The following is a 21,687-nucleotide window of genomic DNA, read 5'->3' on the forward strand; positions in this document are numbered from 1 at the left end:
TATTAAGGGACTACATCACCCAGCTAGGACTGGGTCGTATTCATTAGGACTACATCACCCAGCTAGGACTGGGTCGTATTTATTAGGACTACATCACCCACTAGGACTGGGTCGTATTTCATTAGGACTACATCACCCAGCTAGGACTGGGCGTATTCATTAGGACTACATCACCCACTAGACTGGGTCGTATTCATTAGGGCTACATCATCCAGCTAGACTGGGTCGTATTCATTAGGACTACATCATCCAGCTAGGACTGGGTCGTATTCATTAGGGCTACATCATCCAGCTAGGACTGGGTCGTATTCATTAGGACTACATCACCCAGCTAGGACTGGCGTCGTATTCATTAGGACTACATCACCCAGCTAGGACTGGGTCGTATTCATTAGGACTACATCACCCAGCTAGGACTGGGTCGTATTCATTAGGGCTACATCATCCAGCTAGGACTGGGTCGTATTCATTAGGACTACATCAACCAGCTAGGACTGGGTCTTTATTCATTAGGACTACATCACCCAGCTAGGACTGGGTCGTTATCATTAGGGCTACATCATCCAGCTAGGACTGGGTCGTATTCATTAGGACTCATCACCCAGCTAGGACTGGGTCGTATTTATTAGGACTACATCACCCAGCTAGGACTGGGTCGTATTCATTAGGGACTACATCACCCAGCTAGGACTGGGTCGCTATTCATTAGGACACATCACCCAGCTAGGACTGGGTCGTATTTATTAGGACTACATCACCCAGCTAGGACTGGGTCGTATTATTAGGACTACATCACCCAGCTAGGACTGGGTCGTATTCATTAGGGCTACATCATCCAGCTAGGACTGGGTCGTATTCATTAGGACTGCATCACCCAGCTAGGACTGGGTCGTATTATTAGGACTACATCACCCAGCTAGGACTGGGCCGTATTCATTAGGACTACATCACCCAGCTAGGACTGGGTCGTATTCATTAGGGCTACATCATCCAGCTAGGACTGGTCGTATTCATTAGGACACATCACAGCTAGGACTGGGTCGTATTTCATTAGGGCTACATCATCCAGCTAGGACTGGGTCGTATTCATTAGGACTACATCACCCAGCTAGGACTGGGTCGTATTCATTAGGACTACATCACCCAGCTAGGACTGGGTCGTATTCATTAGGACTACATCACCCAGCTAGGACTGGGTCGTATTCATTAGGACTACATCACCCAGCTAGGACTGGGTCGTATTTATTAGGACTACATCACCCAGCTAGGACTGGGTCGTATTCATTAGGACTACATCACCCAGCTAGGACTGGGTCGTATTCATTAGGGCTACATCATCCAGCTAGGACTGGGTCGTATTCATTAGGACTCATCACCAGCTAGGACTGGGTCGTATTTATTAGGACTACATCACCCAGCTAGGACTGGGTCGTATTCATTAGGACTACATCACCCAGCTAGGACTGGGTCGTATTCATTAGGACTACATCACCAGCTAGGACTGGGTCGTATTCATTAGGGCTACATCATCCAGCTAGGACTGGGTCGTATTCATTAGGACTACATCACCCAGCTAGGACTGGGTCGTATTCATTAGGACTACATCACCCAGCTAGGACTGGGTCGTATTCATTGGACTACATCACCCAGCTAGGACTGGGTCGTTATCATTAGGGCTACATCATCCAGCTAGGACTGGGTCGTATTCATTAGGACTACATCACCCAGCTAGGACTGGGTCGTATTTATTAGGACTACATCACCCAGCTAGGACTGGGTCGTATTCATTAGGGCTACATCATCCAGCTAGACTGGGTCGTATTCATTAGGACTACATCATCCAGCTAGGACTGGGTCGTATTCATTAGGGCTACATCATCCAGCTAGGACTGGTCGTATTCATTAGGACTACATCACCCAGCTAGGACTGGGTCGTATTCATTAGGACTACATCACCCAGCTAGGACTGGGTCGTATTCATTAGGACTACATCACCCAGCTAGGACTGGGTCGTATTCATTAGGACTACATCACCCAGCTAGGACTGGGTCGTATTTATTAGGACTACATCACCCAGCTAGGACTGGGTCGTATTCATTAGGACTACATCACCCAGCTAGGACTGGGTCGTATTCATTAGGGCTACATCATCCAGCTAGACTGGGTCGTATTCATTAGGACTGCATCACCCAGCTAGGACTGGGTCGTATTATTTGGACTACCACCCAGCTAGGACTGGGTCGTATTCATTAGGACTACATCACCCAGCTAGGACTGGGTCGTATTCATTAGGACAACATCACCCAGCTAGGACTGGGTCGTATTTATTAGGACTACATCACCCAGCTAGGACTGGGTCGTATTCATTAGGACTACATCACCCAGCTAGGACTGGGTCGTATTCATTAGGGCTACATCATCCAGCTAGGACTGGGTCGTATTCATTAGGACTGCATCATCCAGCTAGGACTGGGTCGTATTATTAGGACTACATCACCCAGCTAGGACTGGGTCGTATTCATTAGGACTACATCACCCAGCTAGGACTGGGCCGTATTCATTAGGACTACATCACCCAACTAGGACTGGGTCGTATTCATTAGGGCTACATCAATCTCTCTCCCAGCTAGGACTGGGTCGTATTCATTAGGACTACATCATCCAGCTAGGACTGGGTCGTATTCATTAGGACTACATCATCCAGCTAGGACTGGGTCATATTCATTAGGGCACACGGTAGCAAAACGTTCTGCAACGGAAAATTAAGTTCAGGTGGTCCTTTCCTTTTTCGGTCCGCTTTCCTCTGTTTGGTGCCTAATGAATACGACCCAGACAGTCATATAGCATCCCTTCTTCAGAGCTACTTATCCTCGTACACAGAGGGGGAGACTGAGGGGAGACGACCATTTTAGCTTCAGTGAACTGGCGCTGATGGGAACACAGCAGGGGGGCGGGGCACTACGCCTTCCTCTCAACTTATTTGATTAGACTGTCTCTGTCACAACCACTAATGACGGATGCGGGAGAAGGTATGTGTGTGTGTGTCTGTGTGCGGCACCTGCTTGTGTGTGTGTGTGTGGGGAGGTAATGCCTCCAAGGGCAGCCTAATGCTACCTTTTATCGACACCCAGCAGTGAATATGAGCCTTTGTCTCCAGTCTCGGGAATTATTGCGAGTTTAAGGCTTCCTTTACCTAACCAGCTGATACACTAACACTAGAGCTCTCAACTAAGGTTACGTCCCAATTATCTCTCCTTCCTCCTGAAGTGTGGTCTCGTTCACTACTTCCAACACATTTTAAAATCATTGGATTGGTGTTGGCATGGGCGGGGAGTTTTCATATACCTGAAAGGAGACATTATTGGGACTAGGGACGGACACGGTTAACCGATTAATCAAATATCCGAACAGACGTTAGTATTCAACTACTTGACTGAGTATTTTGACAATGAAAAAGCTTTGTCTGAATTCCATTTGAATTATCCTTGTGATATTGTTACCTACAAGGATATACCATGACATTTGAAATGCTTAATTTAAAAACAAACTTTTGATTGTAGTTTTTATAACCGTGCGTTGAACTACTGCTGTACATTTAGCCCTGCAGTCAGTTTATCATCTTCCCACCCTTAAATAGCAATTACATGCGCATACCTAACCAGAGTTTCCACAAGACCTGACAAAGATCAATGCAAAACACTCACTTTTTGTATCAGAATCAGTTCTATCATGGTGAAAATCTGACTTTGCTTTTCACTGTTAGTCAAAACTACCAGTGAAAAGCAGTCCGTCCTGTTTACCTCTGCCATGTCCATTTGCGTCATAAAAATGTTGACTATCCGGGTATGTCATGATGTTATTCAAATTGTAAAACAATTTCAAATAGCCATCTTTAATTGGGATGTACCCCTTTCAACCGAGAGGCTGAGGCAGCAGCCAGAGTAAATGCTGTAGCCTAAAGTACTCTTTGAAAGCTGAGGAAGTTACTGAGTAAAAGAGAAAATAGGGAGAGTTGCTTTGCCTCTGGTCAAAAATATAGAAATGGTCTGAAAAAGCTGCTCATTGGAAATAAGGTTCGAAATAGACTTGTCGTCTTTTATATAAAAATGTTTGTAGCAGTTTGGAAATGATCTCGTTCAATGATAATAATCATGATTGCTCTCAATCTACAGGCTAAAAGAGGCACAGAATGGAGAGCAGCACTAATTCATACAGCCCTTCATTAAAGAGAGGTCCCCTCGTTAAATCACTCACACACTGCAATTAGAGAAGAACCAGGAAACACACAACTTTATGACCTTATATAAAAACGTTAGACCAAGCACACATCTCTCTCTCCAGAACAAGACTGCATGTGATCAGGACTATAATGAGGGTCTAGCTGTGGGTGATGTCTGCCTGCCTGTCTGCCTGTCTGTCTGTCTGTCTTTAGCAAATGGAAAAGGCTAACTTTAGGCTAGACGCTAATTTAGGCTAGAGGCTACACGTCTTGGTAGTTCTTGGTAGGTCTGCAGTCCTAAAATGACACAGAAAGAGCTGAAATGCACTGTGCTCCCAGTTTGAGCCCTCATTCACGGAGACGCCACACTCGAGAGGAAACCACTAGGCCTCCATGAATAAAGACCCAGGGTAGTGTTCATTAGGGCACAGATAATGTTTTAAAACGTCTCGCAACGGAAAACAAAAATGTGCGTTTCTTATTCACCAGACAGCCTTGCATCACAGGGAGCCATAAGAACACGCAGGTGACATCCTGACTTTAAAAACCACACTCCTATTCATTAGACACTAAACAAAAMAAAAACTTACTGAAGCAGAAGGCAACACCTGAACTTGCTCGTTTTGTATTTTTTGTTGCAAAAAGTTTTGCTACGTTTCGTCCTAATGAAAAGGACCCAGGGGGAGGTAAAGCAAAGTGGGGTTATTTGCTTGGAAGCCCTTACAGGAGGTTTCCTTGTAAAGAAACAAGGAGGTACCCTCTATATCCCCTTAATCTCTTTCATCACCTCCTGCCTTTAAAATGTGAAAACATGAAGCCTTTGTTGGAGGGCCTAGTAGGATGGAAGAGCAGTCACAGAGTAGTCAAGGGCCTGGGAACCACGGTGGGCCCAGTAGGATGGAAGAGCAGTCACAGAGTAGTCAAGGGCCTGGAACCACGTGGCCAGTAGGATAGGAAGAGCAGTCCACAGAGTAGTCAAGGGCTGGAACACGGTGGGCCCAGTAAGATGGAAGAGCAGTCACAGAGTAGTCAAGGGCCTGGGAAACACGCGTGGGCCAGAGATGAAGAGCAGTCACAGAGTAGTCAAGGCCGGGAACCACGGTGGCAAGTAGGATGGAAGACCAGTCCCAGAGTAGTCGGACCTGGAACGGGGGAGAAGGGAAGCAGAGTGTCAGGTGGGATAACGGTAGGAACAACGGAGGAGAAAGTAACAAGAGTAGCAGACTGGGCATCTGGTGGTGAGAGGAAGCGCGGGACGGAGACGAAAGGAGGAGGCGATGACGAGGAAGAATACGGTGAGAAAAGGAGAACAGAAACCAATGAAGTGTGTGGGTAGGAGGACTTTAGTTTCCCGAGAAGTCGGCATCAGCAACTAAGTTACCACAACAGCTAGTTGAAGCTACAGTGTTAAATCTTTTTACCTCCCACCACCGGTTTTGAATTCTACCACAGAAGAGCGAAAGAGAGGAGAAGCGAAGAGAAGAAGAGAGGGAAGAAATGACAGCTTTCTGGCATTCCGCAGCCTCTTTATATCTCAGCCTAGAATCCTAGAGCCCCGGTCTGACCACGCTACAGACTAGCATTTGATTCACTGTAGCTTAGCCCGGGAGAGGGAAAGACAGATTGCTCGGAGGTTAAGTGGCAGAGAGTGGGAACCCTACAACACAATGCAGTAGCTGTCTTTCTCTTTGTGTTCCGTCCTTTCGCTCTGACCCGCTCACCACATATGTTCTTTTGAACATAGAAACCTTGAGAGAGTTGTTTTTCTCAGATTGGGTTTTCATTTTTTTCATTTAACAGAAGTCAATGCTGAGACCAAGTGTGTCTTTATTTAGACAGAGGAGTCAATGCTGAGACCAAGGTGTCTTCATTTAGACAGGGAGTCAATGCTGAGACCAAGGTGTCTTATTTAGACAGGGAGTCAATGCTGAGACCAAGGTGTCTTTATTTAGACAGGGAGTCAATGCTGAGACCAAGGTGTCTTCATTTAGACAGGGAGTCAATGCTGAGACCAAGGGTGCTTTATTTAGACAGGGAGTCAATGCTGAGACCAAGTGTCTTTATTTAGACAGGGAGTCAATGCTGAGACCAAGGTGTCTTTATTAGACAGGGAGTCAATGCTGACACCAGGTTCTTATTTAGACAGGAGTCAATGCTGAGACCAAGGTGTCTTTATTTAACAGGAGTCAATGCTGAGACCAAGGTGTCTTCATTTAGACAGGGAGTCATGCTGAGACAAGGTGTCTTCTATTTAGACAGGGAGTCAATGCTGAGACCAAGTGTGTCTTATTTAGACAGGGAGTCAATGCTGAGACCAAGGTGTCCTCATTTAGACAGGGAGTCAATGCTGAGACCAAGAGTGTCTTCATTTAGACAGGGAGTCAATGCTGAGACCAAGGTGTCTTCATTTAGAAGGGAGTCAATGCTGAGACCAAGGTGTCTTTTTTAGACGGGAGTCAATGCTGAGACCAAGGTGTCTTTATTTAGACGGGAGTCAATGCTGAGACCAAGGTGTCTTCATTTAGACGGGAGTCAAGCTGAGACCAAGGTGTCTTATTTAGACAGGGAGTCAATGCTGAGACCAAGGTGTCTCATTTAGACAGGGAGTCAATGCTGAGACCAAGGTGTCTTCATTTAGACGGGAGTCAATGCTGAGACCAAGGTGTCTTCATTTAGACAGGGAGTCAATGCTGAGACCAAGGTGTCTTTATTTAGACAGGAGTCAATGCTGAGACCAAGTGTCTTTATTTAGACGGGGAGTCAATGCTGAGACCAAGGTGGCTTTATTTAGACAGGGAGTCAATGCTGAACCAAGGTGTCTTCATTTAGACAGGGAGTCAATGCTGAGACCAAGGTGTCTTTATTTAGACAGGGAGTCAATGCTGAGACCAAGGCTGTCTTTAGACAGGGAGTCAATGCTGAGACCAAGGTGTCTTTAGACAGGGAGTTCAATGCTGAGACCAAGGTGTCTTTATTTAGACAGGGAGTCAATGCTGAGACCAAGGAGTCTTTATTTAGACAGGGAGTCAATGCTGAGACCAAGGTGTCTTTATTTTAGACAGGGAGTCAATGCTGAAACCAAGGTGTCTTCATTTAACAGGGAGTCAATGCTGAGGACCAAGGTGTCTTTAGACAGGGAGTCAATGCTGAGACCAAGGTGTCTTTATTTAGACAGGGAGTCAATGCTGAGACCAAGGTGTCTTCATTTAGACAGGGAGTCAATGCTGAGAACAAGGTGTCTTGCTGATACCTTAAAATACACATTTAAATATGTTATACACAACAATACACAAAAAGCTAAACACAATCATAAAAGAAACAGACATTCTTTTGTAAAAAGGTCCCGAACAACCGTCTGAAATGACCTAGAGGCACCAATTCATCCCATTTTAAAGTGCATTGTAGATCATTCCACACGTAAGGTGCAAGGAAATTAAAGGTGGATCTATCTAACTCTCTAGATGCCAAAGGAGTCTCCCGCCTCGTGTGGTAGGGAGGGAGTCTCGTGTGGTAGGGGGCTGTAGTTAAAAGCCCAGAGTAAATCTCTTCTTCATGTGTTAAGGAGTTGCTTCACATTAGTAGCTTTTTGCTTGACACCAGCTATCAAATTGGGCTCATATTTTGGGTAACGCCATGAAAATGTCTCAGGCCTTTTAGTCAGTTGGCCCATTTAAAATACTTATTTGAATCCTAAGAGCAACCAATATCAGACCATCTTATCTATCCTCCCATGCTATGGTCGTTGTATAGCTAACAATACCTATTCTGTATTCCAGTATTCGGTCGATTGAACCAAGTTGACTTGGATGTGAAGCAAGTATTATTTTCTGAAATACCAGGTGGGCGGGATTTTCACTTTTGTGCAATCTGGAAAACTGTCCAATCCCTCTAGGGTGCTACTTCCTCATCTCTGCCACAACAAATTAATTCAGACACAGGCCACATTACGGGAAGACGCATTTAAAAACCATGTTATTTCATCTTTCTCTGAGAAAGAACTTCTAAGCCTACTCACAAGGATATTGGGCTGGATGCTGAMAGGGGGAAAGTTGCTGAATGACCAAATAAATGATTGTCAAAGCTTTTCATTTAGGCTATTTACAGAAAAAGAAGTCCTGAATGCTTTTTAAATTTATTTTTATTTAAGCTTTATTTAACTAGGCAAGTCAGTTAAGAATTGGTCAATCTGATAAAAATAAAACATTTATATGCGAATGATACTATTATGTACTCAATTGCRCCAACTGCTGACCTGGCTGWGTCAAAACTACAGTCTGGTTTTGCAGTTGTGTAGGAAACCCTTACTGATTTAAAACTGGTATTTAATAAGTGGCAAAACTAAATATATGTTGTTTTTAAGTTCTGGTAAGATTGTCTCAGAAGGATGACATCTTTACTCATCGGAATGGTTCTATAAATCAAAACGAGTCCCTGCGTACAAATACCTTGGTATTTAGAATGATTTAGCGTTTAAAAAACACACGACTGAGCTTGTTAAGAAAGTTTTTTTWGTTTTTTTTTACAGAAACAGATCTGGTCTCTCTCTGGTTCACCAGGAAGCAGATTGTACAGTCAACCTTTCTACCTGTTCTTGATTATGGAGATACTATTCATCAAAGTGCAGCTGCCTCTATTCTTAAACCCTTGGATGTTGTTTTTCATAGAGCCCTTTGTTTTATCACAGGAGACAGTTGTATTACTCATCATTGTAATTCTTTACCAAAAAGGTTGTCTGGACCTCTTTTAAAGTCACGTAGATCACATCATTACACTCTTTTTGTTTACAAAGCCCTGCTCCATAAACATGGACTTACCTAACATCACTGTTAAGATTTGAAATGACAAGTCCCTCTCCCTACTACACCCTCCCCTTCCCTACCCACACAAGGCTCCGTTTGACCTCAGGGCTCTTACCTCTATCACTCTTTCATGTCACAGCAGTTCTCCCTCCCTCCTTCTGGTTCTGCTCAGGGGCTTCTTCCATTCCTTCGCACCACTTCTCTTCATCCTCTCCTTCTCTCTCTCTCCATTTTCCTGTCAGCTTTCTGATAGCCTATGAAATGTAATAGGACAGAGGGAAACCGATAAAGAAATGGTTCCAGCATATGGAGTCATCCTCATCTTCATAAGGCTGAGGGCAGGGAACTGGCTGAGGGCAGGGAACAGGCTGAGGGCAGGGAACAGGCTAAGGGCAGGGAACAGGCTGAGGGCAGGGAACAGGCTGAGGGCAGGGAACAGGCTAAGGGCAGGGAACAGGCTGAGGGCAGGGAACAGGCTAAGGGCAGGGAACAGGCTGAGGGCAGGGAACAGGCTCAGGGCAGGGAACAGGCTAAGGGCAGGGAACAGGCTGAGGGCAGGGAACAGGCTGAGGCAGGGAACAGGCTGAGGGCAGGGAACTGCTGAGGCGGGAACGGCTGAGGGCAGGGAACAGGCTAAGGGCAGGGAACAGGCTGAGGGCAGGGAAACAGGCTGAGGGCAGGGAACAGGCTGAGGGCAGGGAACAGGCTGAGGGCAGGGAACAGGCTGAGGGCAGGGAACAGGCTAAGGGCAGGGAACAGGCTGAGGGCAGGGAAAGCAGGCTGAGGGCAGGGAACAGGCTGAGGCAGGGAACAGGCTGAGGGCAGGGAACAGGCTGAGGGCAGGGAACAGGCTGAGGGCAGGGAACAGGCTGAGGGCAGGGAACAGGCTGAGGGCAGGGAACAGGCTGAGGCAGGAACAGGCTGAGGGAGGCCAGGCAGGGCAGGAAACAGGCTGAGGGAGGGAACAGGCAGGAGGACGGCTGAGGGCAGGGAACAGGCTGAGGGCAGGGAACAGGCTGAGGGCAGGGAACAGGCTGAGGGCAGGGAACTGGCTGAGGGCAGGGAACTGGCTGAGGCAGGGAACTGGCTGAGGGCAGGGAACAGGCTGAAGGGCAGGGAACAGGCTGAGGGCAGGCAACAGGCTGAGGGCAGGGAAAGGCTGAGGGCAGGGAACAGGCTGGAGGGCAGGGAACAGGCTGAGGGAAAGGAACAGGCTGAGGGGCAGGGAACGGCTGAGGGCAGGGAACTGGCTGAGGGCAGGGAACAGGCTGAGGTGCAGGGACGGCTGAGGGCAGGGAACAGGCTGAGGGCAGGGAACAGGCTGAGGGCAGGGAACAGCTGAGGGCGGGAACAGGCTGAGGGCAGGGAACGGCTGAGGAGGAACAGGCTGAGGGCAGGGAACGGCTGAGGCAGGGCATGGCTGAGGGCAGGGAAGGCTGAGGGCAGGAACAGGCTGAGGGCAGGGAACAGGCTGAGGGCAGGGAACTGGCTGAGGGCAGGGAACAGGCTGAGGGCAGGGAACAGGCTAAGGGCAGGGAACAGGCTGAGGGCAGGTAACAGGCTGAGGGCAGGGAACAGGCTGAGGGCAGGGAACAGGCTGAGGGCAGGGAACAGGCTGAGGCAGGGAACAGGCTGAGGGCAGGGAACAGGCTGAGGGCAGGGAACAGGCTGAGGGCAGGGAACAGGCTGAGGGCAGAATGGCGAGGGCAGGGACAGGCTGAGGGCAGGGAACAGGCTGAAGGGCAGGGAACAGGCTGAGGGCAGGGAACAGGCTGGGCTAGGGAACAGGCTGAGGGCAGGGAACAGGCTGAGGGCAGGGAACTGGCTGAGGGCAGGGAACAGGCTGAGGGCAGGGAACAGGCTGAGGCAGGGAACGGCTGAGGGCAGGGAAAGGCTGAGGGCAGGGAACAGGCTGAGGGCAGGGAACATTCCATTAAAAACTACATTTGTCGAGAGAGTCGTGCCCAGGTTGTTGGATCCCAATCATTACATTAGTATTTCGATTATCTTTCAAAATGGTACAACAAAGATATCAAATATTAGGGGGAAATAAAATCCTGAGAAATATACCAGGGTGGATGAGAGCAGCTGTTTCTAATGCAGGGCAAGATGGTGTCCAAAAGCTTCAATGCATTCAGTAGTTAAAAAAGGTGAGCAAAGCAGCGAAGCCAGAATAACGGACTGTGTTTGGGCCGAACAGCAGCCGCATACTGCAGGGAGATAACTTGTGTGGAGAGGGAGGGGGTCAGCTAAAGGGGAATCCACCGCTGTTATAAGTGTACTCATGAAATTGCTAACAGCTGTGCTCCTATTCAGCTAGTTAAAACCTTCCCCCCCCCCACCCGGCCTTTTTTTTTGAACATACAGCTGCACAGATAGAGGGTTAAGCAAATATTACACATTGAACAGTAAAACACAGCAGACCTTCTACTCCTCGCACCTCGCTTCGGGAAACATGGGCAAGAGAACCCTTGTGTGTGTGTGTGTGTCAGTGAACTCACTGCTTGTGCTATTTTCTGTCTCAATATAACCCCTCTTAAGATTTTATTCTCTATTCTCTGCAACCTCCCGCCCTCCAACACCTCCCTCCCTCTTCTCCCGCACCGCCTGCCCCCGCCGACCCTCCCAAAAAACCTTGGGGAGGCAATGACAGTGCTCCTTTGTTCGCCCTCCTCTCCTCTCGCCGCGTCGCTCTCTCACTCCCTCTGTACCCACGTCGGTTGTGAGGGGAGGCATGCCTGGACAGGCGCAGGGAGGGAGGAGAGCCAAGAGAAGGGTGAGGAGGGAGGGGGGTCTCTCTCTCTTCCTCCACCTTTCCGTCAACTCGGCAATACCAGAGTAAGCTTGGTAGAGGGGGTCAGCAGTAAGGTTTGACCTCTGAACTAACCACTACAGGAGGTCAGCCACACCCCATAGCTGGGCCTATATAAGGACTTTATATCAGAACATAAACAAAAGTCCAAACTAAACATGGGGAGAGACGAAACCGTTTGACTTAAGAGGCTCTGTGGCTTCACAAGAGCAACGAGAAAAGGTTTTATTTCTGCGTTCGTTTGGAAATAAAACAACATTCCAGACTACAGTAATAACGTGCCGTGGTATTGCTCAAGTCCCGGGTTATGCAGGGTTTTTTTCTTGGGGGGGGGGGGGCGGGGGGGGGGGGGGGAGTACACATCTCCTTTAAAGCAAAGAAACATGGAGTCTGTTCATTATAGTCAGAGAGACAAGTTTTCTGAGCTGCTCCTTTAGCAAACCCATTCCCAAATAGTGGGCATAGAAACAGAATGGCTAGAATGGACCTTGTGTAATTATATTTCTATGCTATATGTTGCCCGCAGTACTGTAGGTGCCTGGTGGTAATCAGGGAGCCTCCCTGCTAAGAACAGCTCATTTTCCCCAACCCATACTTTAAAGACGCCTAGCCTCCCAGGCAATCGGATCATTAACCTCAGCTAATCTACAAACATTATGTTTAGAAAAAACGTCTTCCCAGGCTTAAACTCTGTGCACAGCCAAAGTGCCTTGCTTATTCATTTGGAGGGTGCAAGACTGACTGTGTGTGAGAGAGTAGGAGTGTACACATGAGAGCATGTGTGTGTGTGCGAGTGTTGAGTGTGAGTGAGCGAGACTGAATTTTTATGTGCACGCGTGATTGCTACAAAAAAGAACAACAAAAAAATAAAACTCTGAGCAGCCTTGATGGTGTCTGTTGTCTCTCCTGCCAAGCCCCTGCTGGGGTCCCAATCAATAGGACCGATGAAGACACCCGTCTCCCGTCGTGCCATGAGGGAAAACGTTAGTCTGTGTTTGAGACGGGCTGTCAATCCCCAAGGGTAGAGGGGAGCAGATATGCAAAGAGTTCCCTACATGTGCAAAGATAATCTGAACGTCACCCCACTGATTCTATGATTCGCATAAGAGTCCGTATATATATATATATATCTCTGAAAACCTATCTTTATATATATATATATGAATATATGAAAATATATATATATATATATATATATATGAAAACCTAGCTTATGTATCTCTGAAAACCTAGCTTATGTATCTCTGAAAACCTAGCTTATATATATATATATCTCTGAAAACCTAGCTTTATATATATATCTGAAAACCTAGCTTATGTATCTCTGAAAAACCTAGTTTATGTATCTCTGAAAAACCTAGCTTATGTATCTCTGAAAAACCTAGCTTATGTATCTCTGAAAAACCTAGCTTATGTATCTCTGAAAACCTAGCTTATGTATCTCGAATGTGGAGATAAAAATGCACTGGCTCTAAAAACAGGGATTCAGTATCTGAAATGGTTTTTTATTCATTTGGGGATGAAACTGATTCTGGATGTGATTAATACAAAATGAGAAAATGCTAATTCACTGTCAGTGCAATAAAAATTGTTCGTACTATCTATCGTACTATTCTGAAAGTCTATCCCTCATCTTCCTTCAATGTAACAAACATGTACCCGCAATAAAAAATGAACACATTTATGTGGMTTTATGGATTTTTCCTTCTCCTCTTTTAAAATGTGAATCCAGAGAAATTCATTAATAACTAAATATACAGTACTTCAATGCTTGTACGACCTGCTAGTTGAAGGCAATGTGGTGGAAGCTACCCCACTGCACTGCTAATCTCGATACACTCTTCAGATCTTAGAACAGTAAAACAGTTAGGGTAGGGAAGAGCTTGGCAGCAAATTGAGACTGCTCGGTTAGTCATGTCTTGCTCTTTATAGGCCCACACCACATCTCTGACAGAGATGTGTGATCAAGACTACAGCCAAAGTGTACACAGGTGATTGGGAGGCGTCCCACGTGAACATCTGCGAATCAAACTGTCAATCTCAGAACAGGGAGGTTTTGTGTGAACGGGGGAGTAGCTTCGGGTTCTCCTGACTTAACTGCCACGTTGGTCCGAGAACCAAGAAGCGTCCGGAAGCGATTCTGCGACTGTCATATTTACTAATCTCTGTGGTTAGAAGGAATGCCTTTGGGGAGCTTGGTTCAGCCAAGAATTATAATGTGAGATATCAGCCTAAAAATATGACTAGTGTTTCCCTTCGATTTATTTTAAACTTTCTTAAAAGACCTTGACAACTTCAGTAATATATAGACACAACATGTTATTTATAACATTATATGTTTCTTGCATTTGGTTAAGCAGTATCATTCAGTCCAAAGGGTAGACTACGGCCCAGTGGGTAGACTACGGCCCAGTGGGTAGACTACGGAGTGTTAAAAAAAAAAAAAAACCTGCGCTCTCAAAGTTGCCATCTAAATTTCATTTCCAGTTAATGTTTATTTTTCTTATTATTTTCTTCTACAACTGATGTCGCTACCACAGGAAGATTTTGTAATTTCAACCAGAGAACGTGCGTCATTTCCTGGTATTCCAACTTCCAGATGAAATCAACGCAACAGCTCAGATACCAATTCTACAACAATAACCTTTTAAAACGTTATCCACCCGTGGAAGTTGGGGACTTTTAATTGTGCATGTTTAAAATGCTTTATAATGTCATTGGTGACATGTATCAATGTGCACAATGTTCTTTTAGTTGGTAATATCTTGTAATAGAATGTCACTTTCTTTCAAACTTGAGGCTTCCCTATTCCTCTACTAAAACATGAGCCAATAGCAGCAGCAGCAGCATCATCCTCCTCCTGACCATCATATTTACCAAAGAGATTGTCAATAAACGTTTAAGAGGTGAGAATAAACTACCCAACATAGACCCTCGAGTGTTTCCAGCACCACTCAAAGGTTAATAGACGTGTCAATTCCCTAGCCGAGATGCCCTGACTGCACACCCCCCCCTCCCTCCCACTCCACGCTCCTAATCAGCCTCCGCAACCCTTCAGAGACCCCCACCCCCCTAGCCAACTCCAGACACAGAGGGGCATTTATGAGGGGGACACTAACCGAATGAACGTCCTCCTGGGAACTATAGTTTAATTGTCCGTCCTCTCCTCTCTAAATTGAACAAGCTGCCGTACTCACACACGAGGCAATGCCTGATCTCTCTACCGTAAAAGACAGGCACGTTTCCATTATACTGCGTCGCCAAGTACTATACAGCTGTGTAGAATGGACCCCAAGGAGGTATCATCCCATCATACCGTCTGCAATTAAAAGGGAGGGAGACCCTGTCAGGTGAGATGCCCAGATGAACGTTTCTCATCACGAGTCTGACGGAAGTCCCACTGGGGATCCCCACTTCATTATGCTTAATGGCTCCTCTTATTGGCTGATGAAATAACTCTTCTGTGACCACAGTATCCTGTTCAAAATGGCGAGGGTTTGACGGAGGGCGGGATGAAGTGAAAATGTGTTGGATTTCAGGTGATAAAACAATGTCTCAAAGCGGTGCACTTCCCCCATGGGTGTGACGTAGAATGTCTTCCCCCATAGGTAGGATGTAGAATGTCTGTAGAATGTCTTCCCCCATAGCTGTGATGTAGAATGTCCTCCCCCATGGGTGTGATGTACAGTCGTGGCTAAAAGTCGAGAATGACACAAGAAAATTACTTTGCCCCAGTCCTCAGCAGTCCAATCCCTGCACCTTTTGCAGAATATCAGTCTGTCCCTGATGTTTTTCCTGGAGAGAAGTGGCTTCTTTGCTGCCCTTCTTGACACCAGGCCATCCTCCAAAAGTCTTCGCCTCACTGTGCGTGCAGATGCACTCACACCTGCCTGCTGCCATTCCTGAGCAAGCTCTGTACTGATGGTGCCCCGATCCCGCAGCTGAATCAASTTTAGGAGACGGTCCTGGCGCTTYKTGGARTTTCTTGGGRYKCCTGAAGCCTTCTTCACAACAATTGAACCGCTCTCCTTGAAGTTCTTGATGATCCAATAAATGGTTGATTTAGGTGCAATTTTACTGGCAGCAATATCCTTGCCTGTGAAGCCCTTTTTGTGCAAAGCAATGATGACGGCACGTGTTTTCTTGCAGGTAACCGTGGTTGACAGAGGAAGAACAATGATTCCAAGCACCACCCTCCTTTGGAAGCTTCCAGTTTGTTATTCGAACTCAATCAGCATGACAGAGTGATCTCCAGCCGTGTCCTCGTCAACACTCACACCTGTGTTAACTTCTTTGGGGTAGGGGGCAGTATTTTCACGTCCGGATGAAAAGCATGCCCAGAGTAAACGGCCTGCTACAAAGCCATAAAAGCTAGAATATGCATACTATTAGTATATTTGGATAGAAAACACTCTGAAGTTTCTAAAACTGTTTGAATGATGTCTGTGAGTATAACAGAACTCATATGGCAGGCAAAAACCTGAGAAAAGATCCAACCAGGAAGTGGGAAATCTGAGGTTGGTCGATTTTCAACTCAGCTCCTATTGAAGATACAGTGGGATATTGGTAATGATGCACTTCCTAAGGCTTCCACTAGATGTCAACAGTCTTTAGAACCTTGTCTGATGCTTCTACTGTGAAGTGGGGCCGAATGAGAGGGGATTGAGTAAGGTCTACCATGACCTGAACATGCTCTGACCATGCGCGTTCATGTGAAGACAAAGACAAAGGAATTCTCCGGTTGGAACATTATTGAGAATTATGTTAAAAACATCCTAAAGATTGATTCAATACTTCGTTTGTCATGTTTTTACGGACTAATATAATTTGTTTAACTTTTCGTCCGAACTTTCCGCTGGACTTGAACGCGCGTCGTGAGTTTGGAAAGTGTACTGAACGCTAGAACAACAAGGAGGAATTTGTACATAAATGATGGTCATTATCGAACAAAACAAACATTTATTGTGGAACTGGGATTCCTGGGAGTGCATTCTGATGAAGATCATCAAAGGTAAGTGAATGTTTATAATGTTATTTCTGACTTCTGTTGACTGCACAATATGGCGTATATATATTTTTGTCTTGATTGGGCTCTGAGCGCCGACCTCAGATTATTGCATGGTTTGCTTATTCCGTAAAGCTTTTTTGAAATCTGACACAGCGGTTGCATTAAGGAGAAGTGCATCTAAAATTCCATGCATAACAGTTGTATCTTTTAGCAATGTTTATTATGAGTATTCCTGTAAATTGATGTGGCTCTCTGCAAAATCACCGGATGTTTTGGAACATCTGAACGTAATGCGCCAATGTAAACTCAGATTTTTGGATATAAATATGAACTTTACCGAACAAAACATACATGTATTGTGTTACATGAAGTCCTATGAGTGTCATCTGATGAACATCAAAGGTTAGTGATAAATTGTATCTATATTTCTGCTTTTTGTGACTCCTCTCTTTGGCTGGAAAAAATGGCTGTTTTATTCTGTGAATAGGCACTCACCTAACATAATCGTTTGGTTTGCTTTCGTCGTAAAGCCTTTTTGAAATCGGACACTGTGGCTGGATTTACAACAAGTGTATCTTTAAAATGGTGTAAAACACATGTATGTTTGAGGAATTTTAATTATGGGATTTCTGTTGTTTTGAATTTGTCGCCCTGCAGTTTCACTGACTGTTGAAGAGGTGGGGCGCTACCGTCCCACGTACCCTAGAGAGGTTAACGAGAGAATCACTGACATGATATCAGCTGGTCCTTTTGTGGCAGGGCTGAAATGCAGTGGAACTGTTTTTTTGTGATTCAGTTCATTTGCATGGCAAAGAGGGACTGTGCAATTAGTTGCAATTCATCTGATCACTCTTCATAACATTCTGGAGTATATGCAAATTGCTATCATACAAACTGAGGCAGCAGACTGTGAAAATTAATATTTGTGTCATTCACAAAACATTTGGCCACGACTGTAGAATGTATTTCCCATTTTTGGGATGGACATCAGCAAGTGTGGAGCTCACCTCTCTTCCGGACTCTTCTCTTGTCCTCACCATTCCACACTTCTCCCACATTCCTCCTTTCCTTTCTTCTGTGAGTTGTAGTGTTTTCTTTCAAAAACCCTTCTATGTTTCTTAGGACAAGGAAGGGAGAAGTTGAACATGGTTCCAGTGTAGGCATCGCCCAGCACTACAGCGATTGGCACAAGTGACGAAATCATGTCTCTTTTTGCTGCAGGAGATCAAGTCAACTGTCAATTCCATCTTTCAAGGTTGAATTTGAACAAAAGTCAACTACAGGAATGATTTCATCTTTATCACTTAAAAGGCGATACATGCTCCATTTGAAGAAAATAAGCTTTAGCTGACAGACAGGCAACGTCTGTAGAATTTACAGTCYTTTGAAAAGAGAGAGGAAGTCGAGTGGCCATGTTCATCATTTACCTGGAAAGCGTTCAGTTGAAAAATGACTAACCGGCTTTGTCGCTTACCCACCATTTAAATCATTTCCCTCAGTGGCTGTTCAGCTTTGATATAACAACCCGACAAGACAAATACCGGTCTCATATGAAATTGTGCAAATTATTTTCTTTCATCTCAAATCCTAGCGGCATTGTTCCATTCTCCCCCACCCCACTCGGGGTGCTAATCTGAGACAAACACTCGAAGACTCTGACACCTTGTCAAATCCCAAACTATCTAACCACAGACAGGAGAAGGGAGAGGGGATATCTAACCAGAGACGGAGAGAAGGAGAGGAATATCTTAACCAGAGACGGGTGGTGAAGGGAGAGGGGATATCTAACCAGAGACGTGAAGTTAGGGGAGAGGAATATTAACCAGAGACGGATAGGAAAGGGGATAAATCTAACCAGAGACGGAGCTAGGGAGAGGGGGATATCTTAACAGAGACGGGGTAGGGAGAGGGGATATCTAACCAAAACCGGAAGAGGGAGAGGGGATTATCTAACCAGAGACGGGAGGAAGAAGGGAGAGGGAATATCTACACCAGAGACGGGAGAGGGAGAGGGGGATAATTAAACCAGAGACGGGAGAAGAGGGAGAGGGATATCTACCAGAGACGGGAGAAGGAAGAGGATATCTAACCAGAGACGGGAGAAGGGAGGATCTAACCAGAGGACGCGAGGAGAGGGATTATCTAACCAGAGACGGAGAAGGGAGAGGGATATCTAACAAGAGAACGGGAGAAGAAGGAGAGGGAAATCTAACCAGAGACGGGAAGAAGGGAGAGGGAATCTAACCAGAGACGGGAAAAGAGATATCAACCAGAGACGGGAGAAGGGAAGATCTAACCAGAGACGGGAAGAAGGGGAGATTCTAACCAGAGACGGAGGAAACTAACCCAGAGACGGGAATAGAGAAGGGAGAATCTAACCAGAGGACGGGAGAACGGGGAGATCTAAACCAGACACGGAGAAGGGAGAGGGAATGAATCTAACCAGAGACGGGAAGAAAGGAGGAGAAGGGAATACTAACCAGGAGAAAACGGGAATATCTGACCAGGACATCACAGTGGGGCTTTATTCTGTAGGCCTTATCAGTATTTGGTTGCATCTCCAAGATCCAATCTTCTATACACTGTGCCGGTCGGAAGGATATCTGTCCAGATAGTGCTGCCCAAGGCCTCTGCCTGCGTAATCGATTCCAGCAGAAGGGGTAAATACTGGCCATTGCCAACAAAGCCCCTCTGCTCCACTCTCCCCTTACGACCACCGCCAGGCTTACCTACATCTTTTCCCACACACTGGGAAATGGCGTGATTATCCGTTTGGAACATAAGCTCCAAGATGAGGGAGGACACATGAGTGGAAACCGGACTAAATCTTCTTTTCTCTCTGTTGATAAATGTCATTGGACCGGTTCGTTTCAGATAGCTCAAGGATAAGCAGACCCCTCCCTTTGGAAAGGCAGACCCCTCCTTTTTGGAAAGTGTTTGCTGTAGGTGCTCCTTCACCCAAAGGGATTCAATTGGCGACATTGCCAGTCGACCGGGCCAGTTCAATCCCAGCAACATGCTGTCGACCGGCCATTCAATCCAACAACATGCCGTCGACATGGCCAGTTCAATTCCCAGCAAACACCGCCTCACCAGAATCCGGGACCGGCCAGTTTCAATCCCAGACATGCCGTCGACCGGGCCAGTTCAATCCAAAAAACACATGCCTCGACGGCCAGTTTAATCCCAGCAAACACGCCGTCGACCGGCCAGTTCCAATCCCAGCAAACAGCCGTCGACCGGCCAGTTCAATCCCCAGCAAACAAGCCGCTCGACCGGCCAGTTTCAATTCCAAAACAACATCCGTCGACCGGCCAGTTCAATCCCAACAACATGCCGTCGACCGGCCAGTTCAATCTCAACAACACACCGTCGACCGGCCAGTTCAATCCCAGCAACACGCCGTCGACCGGCCAGTTCAATCCCAACAACACACCGTCGACCGGCCAGTTCAATCCCAACAACAAGCCGTCGACCGGCCAGTTCAATCCCAACAACACGCCGTCGACCGGCCAGTTCAATCCCAACAACACGCCGTCGACCGGCCAGTTCAATCCCAACAACATGCCGTCGACCAGCCAGTTCATTCCCAACAACAATGGTGCAAAATCTCTGCACATTTTTGTGACCGCAATAGAACGACAACCGCAAGACGGTTAGTTTATACAGTTCATTTACCAAAACACTTCCCCTTAATGAGGCCAAAAGTCTGATTGATTTCTCATGGAGATCAGTCTGTGTAGAAATGATACATTCCTCCTTGTCAATTCCCAAATCTACATGAAATATGGCAGAGCATCTGTCTAGCCGCTCCATCCAGATGGCAGGAGAACAGATGTAATTTAGTTCATTAACCTAACAGCACTTAACCACTGGGCCATGTACTCTAGATGTTTCAGTCCATCAGAGAGTTTTTTTATTTGAAAGAAAGCGCCTTAATAGCATCAGAAAACCTTAACTATTGTCACGTGTGCTCCCTCTCCGGCCTCTAGGTCACCAGGCTGCTCGTTAGGGAGCACACCTGTTACCAGCGTTAACGCGCATAATGACACGGACCTGGACTCCATCACCTCCTTGATTACCTGCCCTTTATATGTCACTCCCTTTGGTTTCTTCCCCAGTCGTCATTGTTGCCGTTTCATGTCGCTACACTACTGCTACTCTCTGTTCATCATATATGCATAGTCACTTTAACCATATCTACATGTACATACTACCTCAATAAGCCTGACTAACCGGTGTCTGTATGTAGCCTCGCTACTGTTTTCACTGTCTTCTTTACTTACCCATTGTTCACCGAATACCTTTTTTGCACTATTGGTTAGAGCCTGTAAGTAAGCGTTTCACTGTAAGGTCTCTACACCTGCTGTATTCGGCGCACGTGACAAATAAACGTCGGTGCGCTGTTTGTATTTCTTGTTTTGTTCATTTATTTATTAAATATATTCACTCCCTGAAATTGCTTCCTGACTCTCAGCGTACTCGTTAAACTACGGCCAGGGGCTCATTTGCTCTGGCATTATCAAACGGTGTAATAATTATGACAAGCCTCTGATTTTAGGATCTTGTGATTATTACACCATGTCATAACATCTGAATTTTTCTTCATTATTTGAATATAGGGGCCTATGGGGCGGGGTTTAGACAACCCACTGAAAGAAGAGAATGCGGGAGAAATCACCACCCCCTTCCTGTTTAGAACCCTCGCCCCAAGCCAATACAATGACACCAAGACCTTCCTGTTTAGAACCCTCACCCCGAGCCAATACAATGACAAAGACCTTCCTGCTTAGAACCCTCACCTCGAGCCAATACAATGACAAAGACCTTCCTGCTTAGAACCCTCACC

The 21,687-nt window shown here is 46.2% G+C and overlaps 1 long non-coding RNA gene across 3 annotated transcripts in view; it reads right to left on the reverse strand.

Annotated features, from left to right (window-relative positions):
* Positions 1-21,687, reverse strand: part of LOC111952159 (uncharacterized) — a 57,772-nt gene that overhangs the window by 27,466 nt on the left and 8,619 nt on the right. For 2 of the 3 annotated variants that reach the window (XR_011474102.1, XR_002875692.2), the window contains exon 2: positions 9,134-9,272. This is a non-coding gene — a long non-coding RNA (uncharacterized lncRNA). Of the gene's footprint in view, positions 1-7,365; positions 7,470-9,133; positions 9,273-21,687 lie in introns of those variants that run through there. The other variant, XR_002875691.3, reaches the window with a different exon arrangement.

This window comes from Salvelinus sp. IW2-2015, linkage group LG26, assembly GCF_002910315.2.
Source record: "Salvelinus sp. IW2-2015 linkage group LG26, ASM291031v2, whole genome shotgun sequence".
Classification (NCBI taxonomy): Eukaryota; Metazoa; Chordata; class Actinopteri; order Salmoniformes; family Salmonidae; genus Salvelinus; species Salvelinus sp. IW2-2015.